Below are 13283 nucleotides of genomic sequence, written 5' to 3'. Positions count from 1 at the left end.
GCAAAACTCTACCCACCATTAAATTTACATGGAATTCTGCTATCTGAGAGCACTGGCAATCATCAAGGATCCAAACTACCCAGGACATGCTCTGTTCTCACTGTTGCCATCAGTAAAGAGGTATGGGTGACACAAGTACAACCAGGTTCAAGGAAAGTTGTTACCTTCCACCATTAGACTCCTCAACCACAAACTCATTCAGACACTCATTAAAGACTCTTACGTTATTTATTATTGAATATTTAATTTTTTAAGAGTTCATTTGCATCTCCTTCTTTATTTATATTTATCTCTCTTTTGTGTACACATCTTTTCCTGAGAAGAGTTGTTTACACAACTGTTAAGTAGAAATTCTGCCTCTACCGCATGAAAACGAATCTGAGGGCTATATGTGATGTCGTGTATTGTATATATTCATGTAAACGTTGACTACCCATCCCCCCTCCTTTTGACCCAAAAATATGATGTGTAAAAGTCAACCCCCCCTATTTTTGGTCCCAACCACCCACCCATCCGAGCTCCTGACACCCTGACCACAAAACCTTGCCTTGGCCGTCTGCACACCGGAGCTCTTGATGCCCCGACCACCCACCCATTCGTGCTCCTTGTGCCTCGACTCCAGATCCTCGCCATGGCTGCTCACCCACCTACAGGAGCTCCTGACACCCCAACTGCAGATCCTTGCCCTGGATGCCTGCCCACTCACCAGAGCTCCCAACACCCCAAACGTGGACCCTCACCCTGGCCACCTAAACACCAGAGCTCCAATGCCCATGCAAAAGACTCTCTCCTAGGTCCTGGATGCCCACCCATCCAAGCTGCAGATGCCCCAACCACAGATACTTGCCATGGCCCCCCACTCCAAAAATCCCAACACTCTGACCACAGATCTTCACCTTGGCCACCCAAACACCAGTGCTCTTGACACTCCAGCCATGAACACTTGTCTCGGCCGCCTGCCCATCCAATCTCCCAATGCCTCAACTGTTCACCCATCCATTCTGCCCAAAGGCAGAATTACCCCATGGTCCCATGCATCTGAGCCTCCAATGCTTTGAACCACATAGGTACTTACTGTGGTCAAAAGCAGTACTCCCCATCTCCAAATTTGACACAAAAAATTGGTCCATAAAACTTGATTATTTGAAGAGTATATATGGTACTTTTGGATTCTTGTGTGAATTAAGAGCCCCTCAAAAGTATGATCGTGTAAAATTCAACCTTTTCAACTTGATGGATAAAATGTCCAAAAAAACCTGACTATTACATGAGAATATATGGTACTCTGACAATAAATCTGAACTTACAGCCACCTTTGTTCCACTCCAGTTCACCTACTGTCAAAATAGGTCCACAGCAGGTATGACATCCTTGGCCTACACTCAGTCCTGGAACACCTGGACAAGAAGGACACCTATGTCAGCCTACAATTGACCAACTATAGCTCTGCATTTAACACAATTGTAGCAAGCATTTAATTCCCAAGCAACTCAACCTTGCTCTCAGCACTCCTCTCTGCAATTGAAACCATGACTTTCTATTTGAGAGGCCATAGTCAGTAAGGATTGATGATAATACCTCCTCCACAATCATTCTCAAGGTGGTATACTCCCCTTTATTCCCTCGACACGCACAGCTACATGGTCAAACACAGATTTAATTCCATCCCTCTCCCTCTCCCTCAATACAGCAAGAAGGAGCTTGGCCACATCTTAAATTGTTTCAGGTGGAAAAAAAACAGACAGCTTTTCTTGGGACTTATCCATGTCCACCGACATCCATGAAATGGTGAAGAAAGCACACCAGCATCCTTACTTCCTCAGAAGTCTGAGGAAATTTGGCATGCTACCAGCATCCCTTCATACCTTCTATGGATGCATTATTGAAAACATCCTGTCAGGATGCATCACTGTATGGCTATGGTAACTGCTCTGCATAAAACTGCAAAAAATTGCAGAAGGTTATGAATATGACGCAGGTCATCAAACACCTCTCCGCTCTATCGACTCCATTTGGCTCAGCAAAGCAGTCAACATATGAAAAGATTCACCCCAAAATGGCCACACTCTCTTCATCCATCCCCTTTCCAACAGGAAGAAGATTCATGAATATGAAATCATGCCCCACCAAATTCAAGGAAGTTTCTTCCCCATGATTCTTAATATCCCTCCTCTTGTCTGTACTCTGCCTCACCAACTTGCATGCCTTTTAAATCATCTTAACCAACTATTAAGTTACTTGTAATGATCTGTTAGCATACACAATAAGGTCCTTTTGGTCATCCATACTGCTCAATATTCTCATTTTTAAGGTACATTCTCTCGCCATGCTGCACTTCCATAAATACCTTGCCATACACTGCTCTGAATAATGTCCCATCTGCTAGAATTCTGCCCAACTCCTTAGGCCACGTATTTTCCTGAAGGCGCTGCCCATACACGTCCAAATTCTTTATTATCTGCACAACTTTGTAAATATGAAACCCAAATCATAAATATTTACATGATAAAGCATGGAAGCAAATAGTGAATATTTTATAACCATACTCATAACACCTTTAAAACACACACACAATCATTTATATAACACAAGAAATAAGAGCAGGAGTCAGCCATCCACCCCATGAAACCTGCTCTGCCATTCATTAAGATCATGGCTGATCTGTTCATTGACTCAACTCCACCTACCTACCTTTTCCCCATATCCCTTAATTCTTTTTTTTTAATGTAAAAATCTAACTGAACCTTAAATATGTTTAATGAAGTAGCCTCAAATGCTTCCCTGGGCAGATAATTCCACAGATTCACAACTCCCTCGAGGGGAAAAAAAGTTTTTCTTCATTTCAGTCATAAATTTACTCCCCTGAAGCTTGAGGCTGTGTCCCCTCGTTCTGATCTCACCTACCTGTGAAAACAATTTTCCTGCCTCTATCTTATCTATCTTTTTCATAATTTGATATGTTTCTACAAGATCTCCACTCATTCTTCTGAATGAATATAATCCCAGGCAATTTAGTTTCTCCTCATATGTCAAGCCCCTCATCTCCAGGACCAGCCTGGTGAACATCCTCTGGACTGCCTCCTAGGCCAGTATATCCTTCCTCAAGAACAGAGACCAGAACTGCACACAGTACTCCAGGTGTGGCCTCACCAGTACCTTGAACAGTTGCAGCATGACCTCCCTGCTCTTGAATTCAATTCCTCTTGCGATGAAGGCCAACCTTCCATTTTCCTTTTTTAATAACCTACACTCTGTCCCCTCCTCCAAATCATCAGTGTAAATAGTGAACAGCTGCGGGCCCAGCACTGACCCCTGCGGCCCCCCACTTACCACTGTCTGCCAATCAGAAAAACACCCATTTATCCCGACACTCTGCCTTCTGTCAGTTAACCAATCCTCAATCCATGACAATACACTTCCCAACTCCATTCATCTGTATCTTATTGATAAATCTCTTGTGTGTCACCTTATCAAATGCCTTCAGGAAATACAAATATACAACATCAACCTCTTCGCCTCTATCTACTTCACTCATTATATCCACAAAGAACTCCGAAAGTTTGTCAAACAAGACCTTCCCTTTCTGAATCCATGCTGCAACTGCTCAATGGAACCCCTTCATTCTAAATGCCTCACTATTTCATCCTTAATGACAGCTTCAAGTATTTTCCTGACTACAGTCATTCAACTGGCCAATAGTTACCAATCTTCTGCCTACATCCTTTTTAAAATGTGATGTGTCATTTCCAATCTGCCAGGACCTGCCCAGAATACAGACAATTTTTGTAAATGACTATCGATGCGTCGACTATAACTCCGCCATTTCCCTCAGTACACTGGCATGCATCCCATCAGGCCCAGGGGATTTGTCTGCTTTCAGTCCCATTAGTTTGCTTATTGTTTCATATTGTATTCGTATGTGTGAGTTCTTAGACAACACATGGATGAAGGACAAGGTTATTTACTTTAAAGTTGTTGTAAACAGCACCATGAGGCTGCAAGTCTCCATTACAGGTCCAGCATACTGCATATCAGCCCACTGCTGGCAGCCAAGTCTAATCTAACAGTAAGGCATTGCTAGTAGTTTTGCAACCATGATCAGTATCATTCCACTCATCACTATCTCTTTTGTAGGAATTATTTTTAAATCAAGGCCCTCTCCTCCCTTTGCATCCCTATCGCCACTCTTTAGCATGCTGGGGAAACTCAGCAGGTTAAACAGTGCCTTTATGTAGCAAAGGTGAAGATACATCACCAATGTTCGAGCTTGAGCCCTTCATCAAGGTGTGGGGGAATATGAGAGATGGGCATGAAACGTTGATGATGTACCTTCACTTTTGCTACATAGAGGCAGTGTTTGATCTGCTGAGTTTCTCTAGCACTTGTGTATTCTTTTTCACTTAACCATGGTGTCAACAGAATTCTGTGTTTTACCTTGGTCATGCTGGACCTGTCTTCCACTGTGAAGACTGAAAAAACATATTTTCAATGCCTCAGCCATTTTCTCATTACTCAATATCAATCTCCCCCTCATCTTCCAAGGGACCTATGTTGACTCTACCCAACCTCTTCCATTTTATATATTTATAAAAAAATTTGCTATCTGTTTTTATATTTTGTGCTAATTCACCTTCATAATCCTACTTTCCTTTCTTTATTTCTCGGTTAGTTGTTCTTTGTTTCCTTTTAAAGTTCTGTTTTAAGTGATTGATTTAATTTAGATACAATTTTCCGCTCTCCCGAGTCCCATGGGCCTTTATTTATTTTCAGTATAGTGTGCAAAATCTTTTCATTTTGTGAGCAAATTAAGAAGATATGTCATCATCTTTTTGATCCAATTTCTGTGATTTAAGTCCTTTGGATGGGGAGAAAATTCAAACATCAGAAGTGCAAAGGGACCTAGGCATCCTCGTGCAGGGAAAACTAAAAGTTAGTGACCAGGTGGGATTGGTACTGAAGAAAGCGAAGGCTATATTGGCATTCATTTTTGGAGGAATAGTGCATAAGAGTAAAGAGATGTTGATGAGGCTCTATGGTGTACTGGTGAGACAGTACTGTGTGCAGTTTTGGGCCCCCATCTTTGAAAGGACATGATGTTGTTGGAGAGGGTGCAGAGGAGATCCCTGAAATGCAAGGGCTAACATGTGAGGAACATTTGGCAACTCTTGGATTGTATTCATTGGAGTATAAAAGAATGAGAGGGGATCTCAGAGACATTTTGAAGTTTCAAAGATTTTGACAGAGTGCTTGTAGATGTTTCCCTTGGAGGGTGAATCAAGGACAAAGGTCACAGTCTTAAAATTGGAAGTTATCCATTTAAAACAGACATGAGGAAGAACTTTTTAAATCGGAGGGTTGTGGATCTCTGGAACTCACTGCAGCATACAGTGGTGGAGGCCAGATCATTGGGAGAATTTAAACAAGAAATTGAGAACTTTTTAAATCGGAGGGTTGTGGATCTCTGGAACTCACTGCAGCATACAGTGGTGGAGGCCAGATCATTGGGAGAATTTAAACAAGAAATTGAGAACTTTTTAAATCGGAGGGTTGTGGATCTCTGGAACTCACTGCAGCATACAGTGGTGGAGGCCAGATCATTGGGAGAATTTAAACAAGAAATTGATAAGTATCTTATTAGCAAAGGTATCAAGGGATATGGGGAAAAGGCTGGAAAATGGAACTAAGTGTGAGCATAGTTCAGCTTAGTGGAGAGTCACGGAACAGACTCGATGGGCCTAGTGGCCTGCTTCTGTTCCTTTACCTTATGAATAAGTTGTACATATTGATTACATTATCAGGTACAGAAAATATATCTAGCACATGAAACCAGTGTTGAGGAGAATTATGACAGAAAGTAGTGCTTGGTTCAATTTCCCAGTGGACCAGATTTCAACCAGAAATCCCACAGATTTTATTTTAAAATGACAATTGTTGCTTTCCATGAACTATTTAAACATTTATAAAAGGCTTAAATTTGTTCAATTCCTTGGCAGATTTGACTATAATTAAGTTTTCCTGTCCACTGCAACAAAGCAGAACCTAGACGAATACTTATAGAATGCAAATATAGAAAAGTAGCAGTGAAAACAGAATAAATATCATGTGTTAATTTGACATTTTTTCCCTTGGAACTTCTCCCAATAAGAATGAAGAGTTATGATTTTTACCCATATTTCAACTGGCTGTTTCCATGGAATGAATTTTTAATTTTCTTCAACAGTGCAAAGAGAACTACCACACTTGTTCAGTATCAATGTCAAGAAATTCCATTTCTCCCATGTTAAAAATCACTGAGCATAGCTGTGAAGTAACAATAGAATGTATACTTTTAGCAAAATCATTGATTCTAAAATTTTCAAATTGTAATTTAGCAAATATTTAGAATTTGAAGTTGGTTGTCCTTTCAATCACCAAATGTTTCCTTCTAATTTGATGTTGGACAGAGAATGCAAGAATTTTGATCAAAATCAGTCTTGCCCTCAGTTGATCAGAATGCCATACCACTCAACTCAGAGCATTAAGTAAAAAGGAACCATTTAGATAAGTGCAACCTTGACAGGCATTAAACTTCTTACGATCAGGAATTAATTTAGGTTGCACAATGATTCAAGGTTCGAGATTACTTTATTCTCACGTAATAACTGCAATATTACAAGGGATTTGATTTAGTCTGCCATAAGACATCACTAACAAAATTATCCTTGAGCGCCTCTTACAATCAGAGAAAGAGAAGCAAAGAAGAGTTCCGCCATAGTCACCGAGAGTCTATGGGTTTGCCTCCTGTGTGATCCCGCAGACACACAGACATCAGTTCAAACCATTACAACATGTGCTCCAGATCTCAACTTCCAACATAATCAGGAAAACTTCAGCACCCTTGCTATCCTCTTGCATCCTGGTTCTGATACTTAATCTTCCTTCAACCAGTCTTGAGCCAATCTCCAGAAATCTGCTGCCTGGTGCGAATCTCTCAACTGCAGTTCCCAGCAGCCCGCCACTTGTGCTGATTCCTCACCTTGAGTCACCAGCAGTGCATCACCTGTGTGTTCTTCAGCCGCAGAACCCCTCACTGGGTCACCTCAATGGTTACCATCCTGTGGGTCATCTCCTCTGCTTCTTCTCAAATGGAGTGTGTTCTCCCTGTTTTCTGGTGTCCTGCGCCAGTCCTCTGCTTCCCCAGCATCTGCAACCCCTTGTGGCTGCTGCCAATCATAGGCACCACCATCTTGGGTGCAGACCTCGCAGTCGCAGAATTTTTAAATAAAACCACCGCTTAATTAATTTGACATTAATTGGAATTAGTGTTTTCCATATTCTTTAGGGATAAGATTAACAGGTATATTAAGGACTGAAGGTCTGAAATATTTTATATAAAACAAGTTCATCACCACGTTAATTCTTCTTTAAAACAATTTATGACAGTCATCATTCAGCAACACCATTTTGTAAACGTGACCAATATTCCAGCTGCAATTATCCTGGTTTACAATTGAAGTAGCTCATTGTTGTGTGAAAAAAAATACTTCTTTGTGACCAAAAATATTACATTTCTCATACATTTTCATTTTTTCAGGTCTCATTGCAAAAGAAAATATACATTTTATTTAATTTCATATACTTTTATATATCTTTTCAATGTCCCCTCTAATGTTCATTTTTGAGATTAGAAATCTCTCTTATAAATTCACCCTTTATTGCTTCGAATGCTGGAGTTAATCCAAATATAGTCCATATTTAAATGATTTATGGAGCTGCAATATTTTAGTAAACTGAACTGCTGGCCTTCATGCCAATTACTTATAATGACGTGGTCACGAGAAATGTCATAACATCACTAATGCAAGATTAATGCACGTGTCCCATAGCCACATACACTACAGTCCACGTTGCAGAATCTGTTCTCCCATTTAATGAGAACAAGCTCACTAGTATGCTGCTGGGAAGAATAAAGGATTACGTTCTGGCAGTACAATTCCCACCATGATCTCTGTTCCTCTCACCACCTCCTCCCCCCCCCCACCCCCCCCACCCCCCCACCCCACTTCTCCAACTTAATGTTAATGTTGCTTAGGTTCATGCTTTGACACTCACAGCATGACCACCACCAACATCCACTCTTCCAATTACTGACCTGAACCTTCTTCATGCTGTAAGAGTACCAGTATCAAATTCCCCAATTTCTACATTTCCAATCACATGCCCCCAATATCATTCTTCCTCCAGCTTTTACTTATTCTCCACACCATTATCCTAAACAGCTCAGCTTAACATCCCATCTCTGGGAGCACTTCGGACTTTCCAGAACTCCCTTATACTAGACTGAAAAATCTCAATTTAGAATCAGCATGGCACCTGGACCCTTCTAACTCTGGCAGTGAGCAACACATGAGACAACTCTTCACACTAAAAAAAAATCAGATGACAGGTATATTAGGTACTTCGATAGGATAAATGGATAGCCCTTTAAAGAGTCAGCACAGCATGATGGGTCAAGTTACTTCCTTCCATTTGGCATTATTATAAATTAGGAGAATATCTGAAGGAGAAATTAGTCATCTGCCTTCAGATCTACCAAATATTACAAGTTATACAAACTAAATCAACTGCACATTCAGGAAGAAGATTGCAGCTAAATTATTTTGACCAGCTACTGATAATAAGTAAAGCAATAATGCATGTTAAATAAGATACAGGAATGCAATGAGATACTGCTGCTTGTGGCGAGACTCGATCTTTTTAAACTCAGTGGCATTTTTGTCATCCAAAAATTAGGACAGCTCTCTCAAAAATTAATGTGTGGGAGCAGTTGCTGAATTACAGGATCAGTAATAACAACTATCCTCTTTGATTAAGGGATGCCACCTTGCTGGAAGTGCTCTCATACAGATAAGAAGTTCAAGCGCATTATCATCCGATTGCACAAGTATAACCTGACAAAATTACATTCTCTGGCCTTCGGTGCAAAAACATGCAAATACACAACCAGACGCGGTGATACACCACTAGCCTACTGCAGGAGGCAACCGGTGTAACTGCAGGAAGAGCACTGGAGGACAAGGCAACACCTGGCCGACTGTCAATCAGACGATTTGAATGGACCGATCACCCTCCAGGATATAAGCTAGATCCGTCCCCTCAAGGTCAGTCTCAGAGCCAGCACAGCTTCTCTCACAGCCAGCTCTGTGGAAGTTTGTGTGAAATAAAGCCTGTTGAACAGACTTTATGTTTTGTGTCTGTTTTTCTGCTCGATAACACATCACAGACAGAAAACATACAGACAAGCAATACATGTCATTTTTAACATATATATATATATATACACACACATACACACATACATAAATATACATACACATACATTAAAAAAATATTATTTAATAAATAGTAGAATCCCGGATGGTTAGCTTGAGCAGACCATTCAGTTATTCAGTAGTCTCACTGCCTATGGGAAGAAACAAATTCTTAATCTGGTGGTTCTGGCTTTGATAATCCTGCATCTCTTTCCCAATGGGAGTAGATGAAAGATGCTGTGTGTAATGTGGTTTGGGTCCTCTTTAAACAATAATCCCAGTAGATAATGACAATAGGGGGAAGGCTGGGGAGGGATGGGTTGGTGTGGGAGAGAGGGAGACTCCAGAAATCCTCACTGCTTCTCTTATGGTCCTGCAGATTGATCTCCAATCCAATGCAGTACAGCAACCATAAAACACAATGGTGTTACGGGCCAGGATGCTCTCAACAGAGCTCCTGTAAAAAGTTGAAAAGATGGTGGCCGGAGCCTTGCATGCCTCAGTCTTCTCAGGAAGGGCAGTCACTGTTGCACCTTCCTAATAAGTGAGGAGATTTATATCCAGCATAGGTCACTACTTAAATGGACATCAAGGAACTTGGTGCTCCCTACTCTCTCCACTACTCTGTTATTAATGTGTCGTGGAAGATGGTCATCCCTGATCCTCCTGAAATCCTCAATCATCTACTTTGTTTTGACCACGTTGAGACTTGGACTTTATTCTTGCACCATATCACAAGATTTACCACCTCTTCTCTGTAGTACAACTCATCATTGTTGCTGATGAGACCAGCTACTGTAAATTAATGACTTTGTTGGTGTTGTAACCTTGGGCATTTACCCCCTCCATAAATCTTCATCCACGAAGCCAAGCCAAAGAAGAAGAACCTTGGGTCATTAGCTTGTACAGGTATGTTCTGAGCACACAGCCCTGAGGTGCAAATCATGAGCGTGATGGTGCTCAACATTCTGTTGCTGATCCGAACATACTATGGTCTTTCCATTAGGAAATCCAGAATCCAGTTACAGAGATAGGTATTGAGTCCTAGCGAGGACAGCTTCTCCACCATCCTCTGGGAATGATTGTGTTAAATGCCAAGCTGGTTGATGAATAGCAGCCCAACGTACAAGATGGCATCCTCCAAGTGAGTCAGGACAGAGTGGAGGGACAAGGCTTCAGCATCAGTGGAATGGTTTCATCCATTGGTGAATTGAAATGTGTCCAGTATCTCTGGGAGGTACGCTTTGATGCATTCCATCACAAGATGCTCAAAGAATTTTATAATGGTTTATAAATTAAACCAAAGGGTCTGGCAGCTGCTCCATTTGAATTTAAAAAGATTCTATGGTAAAATCTTTAAAATATCAAGAGTTTTTCTGAAATACAAACAAATATTTACTTCCTTAAATAGCTATACCAAAAAAGGATTAAATGGTTTATTTCCTCACCTGTGGAGCACAGTTGATGCAACATACAGTATGCTATGCTGGTACAGACAAAGAGGCAGATCTTCTTTGAAGTATTGATGTTAGCCTCACCAGTGAAATATTCCACCCAGCATTTATGGAGTCCAACAGGGGATTACAATCATCCATGGACCTCCCTCACTCTACGAAATCTGCCTGAGCCAGTCACATTAAAGTTACCTCAAGCATAGAAAGTCTCATACAAATGATTGGGAGATAATGTCTCCAGGAAAAAAGATAAGTGGTTATTATTTTTATTATTTTTGTAATTTCACTGACTTTAATTTAGTCTGTTTTTAAGCTTTATGAAAGTCACTAACATTTTTTTTCAGTTCAATGCTAACAGATTGTACAGCATGAAGATAGCATGGGGCCTCCTCAGCTCTATGAATCCAGCAAGCTGCCTATGCTGAGAGTAAAGGATTGCTGAGCTGGGCCATGTTGAAGAGCTGGGAGGCAAGTTCCCATAAGATTGCACCAGTTTATTTTTTTTCTGGAACAGACAGAGGACAGGGTTGGTGGCCAGTGATTTGGGAACAACTAAAGGCCTATCCCAACAATCATTGACATGTTGTAATGCAAGGCATTTTACAACTGCAAAGATAAATTATAGATGAATTATGCAGATGTTATTCCAAAATTGAAAGCAATAACAATGGCTCCAGGTTGGATACAGCAAAATCTCAGTATGATAATTACCAATAGACAGGTTTGGGGAAGGGGGGGGGGGGGTCAGTTCTGTTTGTTACTGCTTTATCTTTTCTGAGCATATTGAAAATAAATTGAATACATTTACATTTTTAAAACTCAAGTTGCTCTGATTGAACCATCACTTAACACAGAACTAAAAAATGAAATCAATCTGTGTCCGAAATGCATGATGGCCAAACATGAAGTGCAGAGGGGATCAGGAGCAGGGGAATGGAAAGAGGAAAAAGTGATACAAATGTCCAGAAAAGAAAATGGGTCTCCAGACAATTTTTAAGTTGTACATTTTAAGAGAGCCCCAGAAAAATGATCAAATATCAACTAAAGGCTTTGTCAGGACTGAAAAGGTGAAAGGAGGGAAAATATACAAAAGCCCAGCTCTGGATGACCAAAAAAAACAAAAGCATTGCAAACCCTCAGAGAAACAGAAAGTAGAGCTATGGGAAATGTTAAAAACAAAGTAAATACTTTTGGGAGTTGAGAACTAATATAACCATATAACAATTACGGCACGAAAACAGGCCAATTTGGCCCTTCTAGTCCGCACTGATCCAAGAACCCTCCTCTAATCCCACTTAACAGCACTCTGCCCATATCCCTCCATCCCCCTCCCATCCATATACTTATCCAACTTTTTCTTAAATGACAAAATTGACCCTGCCTCCACCACCTTTCCTGGAAGCCCATTCCACACAGTAACCACTCTCTGAGAAAAGAAGTTCCCCTTCATGTTAATCCTAAACCTTTGCCCGTCAACTCTCAACCCATGACCTCTTGTATCCATCTCTCCTACTCTCAATGGGAAAAGCCTTTCCACATCAACTCTATCTATCCCTCTCATTATCTTAAACACCTCTATCAAATCCCCTCTCAGCCTTCTACGTTCCAAGGAATAAAGACCTAATTTGCTCAATCTTTCCTTGTATTCCAGATGCTGAAACCCAGGCAACATTTTTGTAAATCTTCTCTGCACTCTCTCTATCTTGTTAATATCCTTCCTATAAATCGGTGACCAGAACTCTAAATTTGGCCTCACCAATGCCTGGTACAGTTTCATCATTGCTTCCCAACTCCTATATTCTATGCACTGATTGATATAGACAAGTATATAGATTAGTTACATATGAAATATATTGGAAAAGTTACAATATAAAACCATAATGTCAATTATCCCTCCCATAAAAAGCATATTCCTGCACAGTAACTCCTATCACACTGTAAGTTCAGCTCTGTCCTATATTTTCCATTTGTGAGTACTCATCATTTGCATAGGATTCATTTAGACCAGCATTCAATTACCTTCTCATGTTTCTGTATCTGTCAATGACATTTCAGTTGTCCATGTTCACCCGCCCAGATATTTGCTGCTTCTAGCTTTCAGTTATGAGAAAGCACTTTATTATTCTTTATTAGGTATACATGTATAAACTTTCATTTGTCAAACCTTGATATCCACTCTTCCTCAATCTATTAATGCCTTTGCTCCTTATCTTCTTTGGCTTGGCTTCGCGGACGAAGATTTATGGAGGGGGTAAATGTCCACGTCAGCTGCAGGCTCGTTTGTGGCTGACAAGTCCGATGCGGGACAGGCAGACACGATTGCAGCGGTTGCAATGGAAAATTGGTTGGTTGGGGTTGGGTGTTGGGTTTTTCCTCCTTTGCCTTTTGTCAGTGAGGTGGGCTCTGCGGTCTTCTTCAAAGGAGGTTGCTGCCCGCCAAACTGTGAGGCGCCAAGATGCACGGTTTGAGGCGTTATCAGCCCACTGGCGGTGGTCAATGTGGCAGGCACCAAGAGATTTCTTTAGGCAGTCCTTGTACC

This window comes from Narcine bancroftii, chromosome 3 (assembly GCF_036971445.1).
Source record: "Narcine bancroftii isolate sNarBan1 chromosome 3, sNarBan1.hap1, whole genome shotgun sequence".
Classification (NCBI taxonomy): Eukaryota; Metazoa; Chordata; class Chondrichthyes; order Torpediniformes; family Narcinidae; genus Narcine; species Narcine bancroftii.
The sequence above is the reverse complement of the archived record's forward strand: the minus strand, read 5'-3'. Positions refer to the sequence as shown.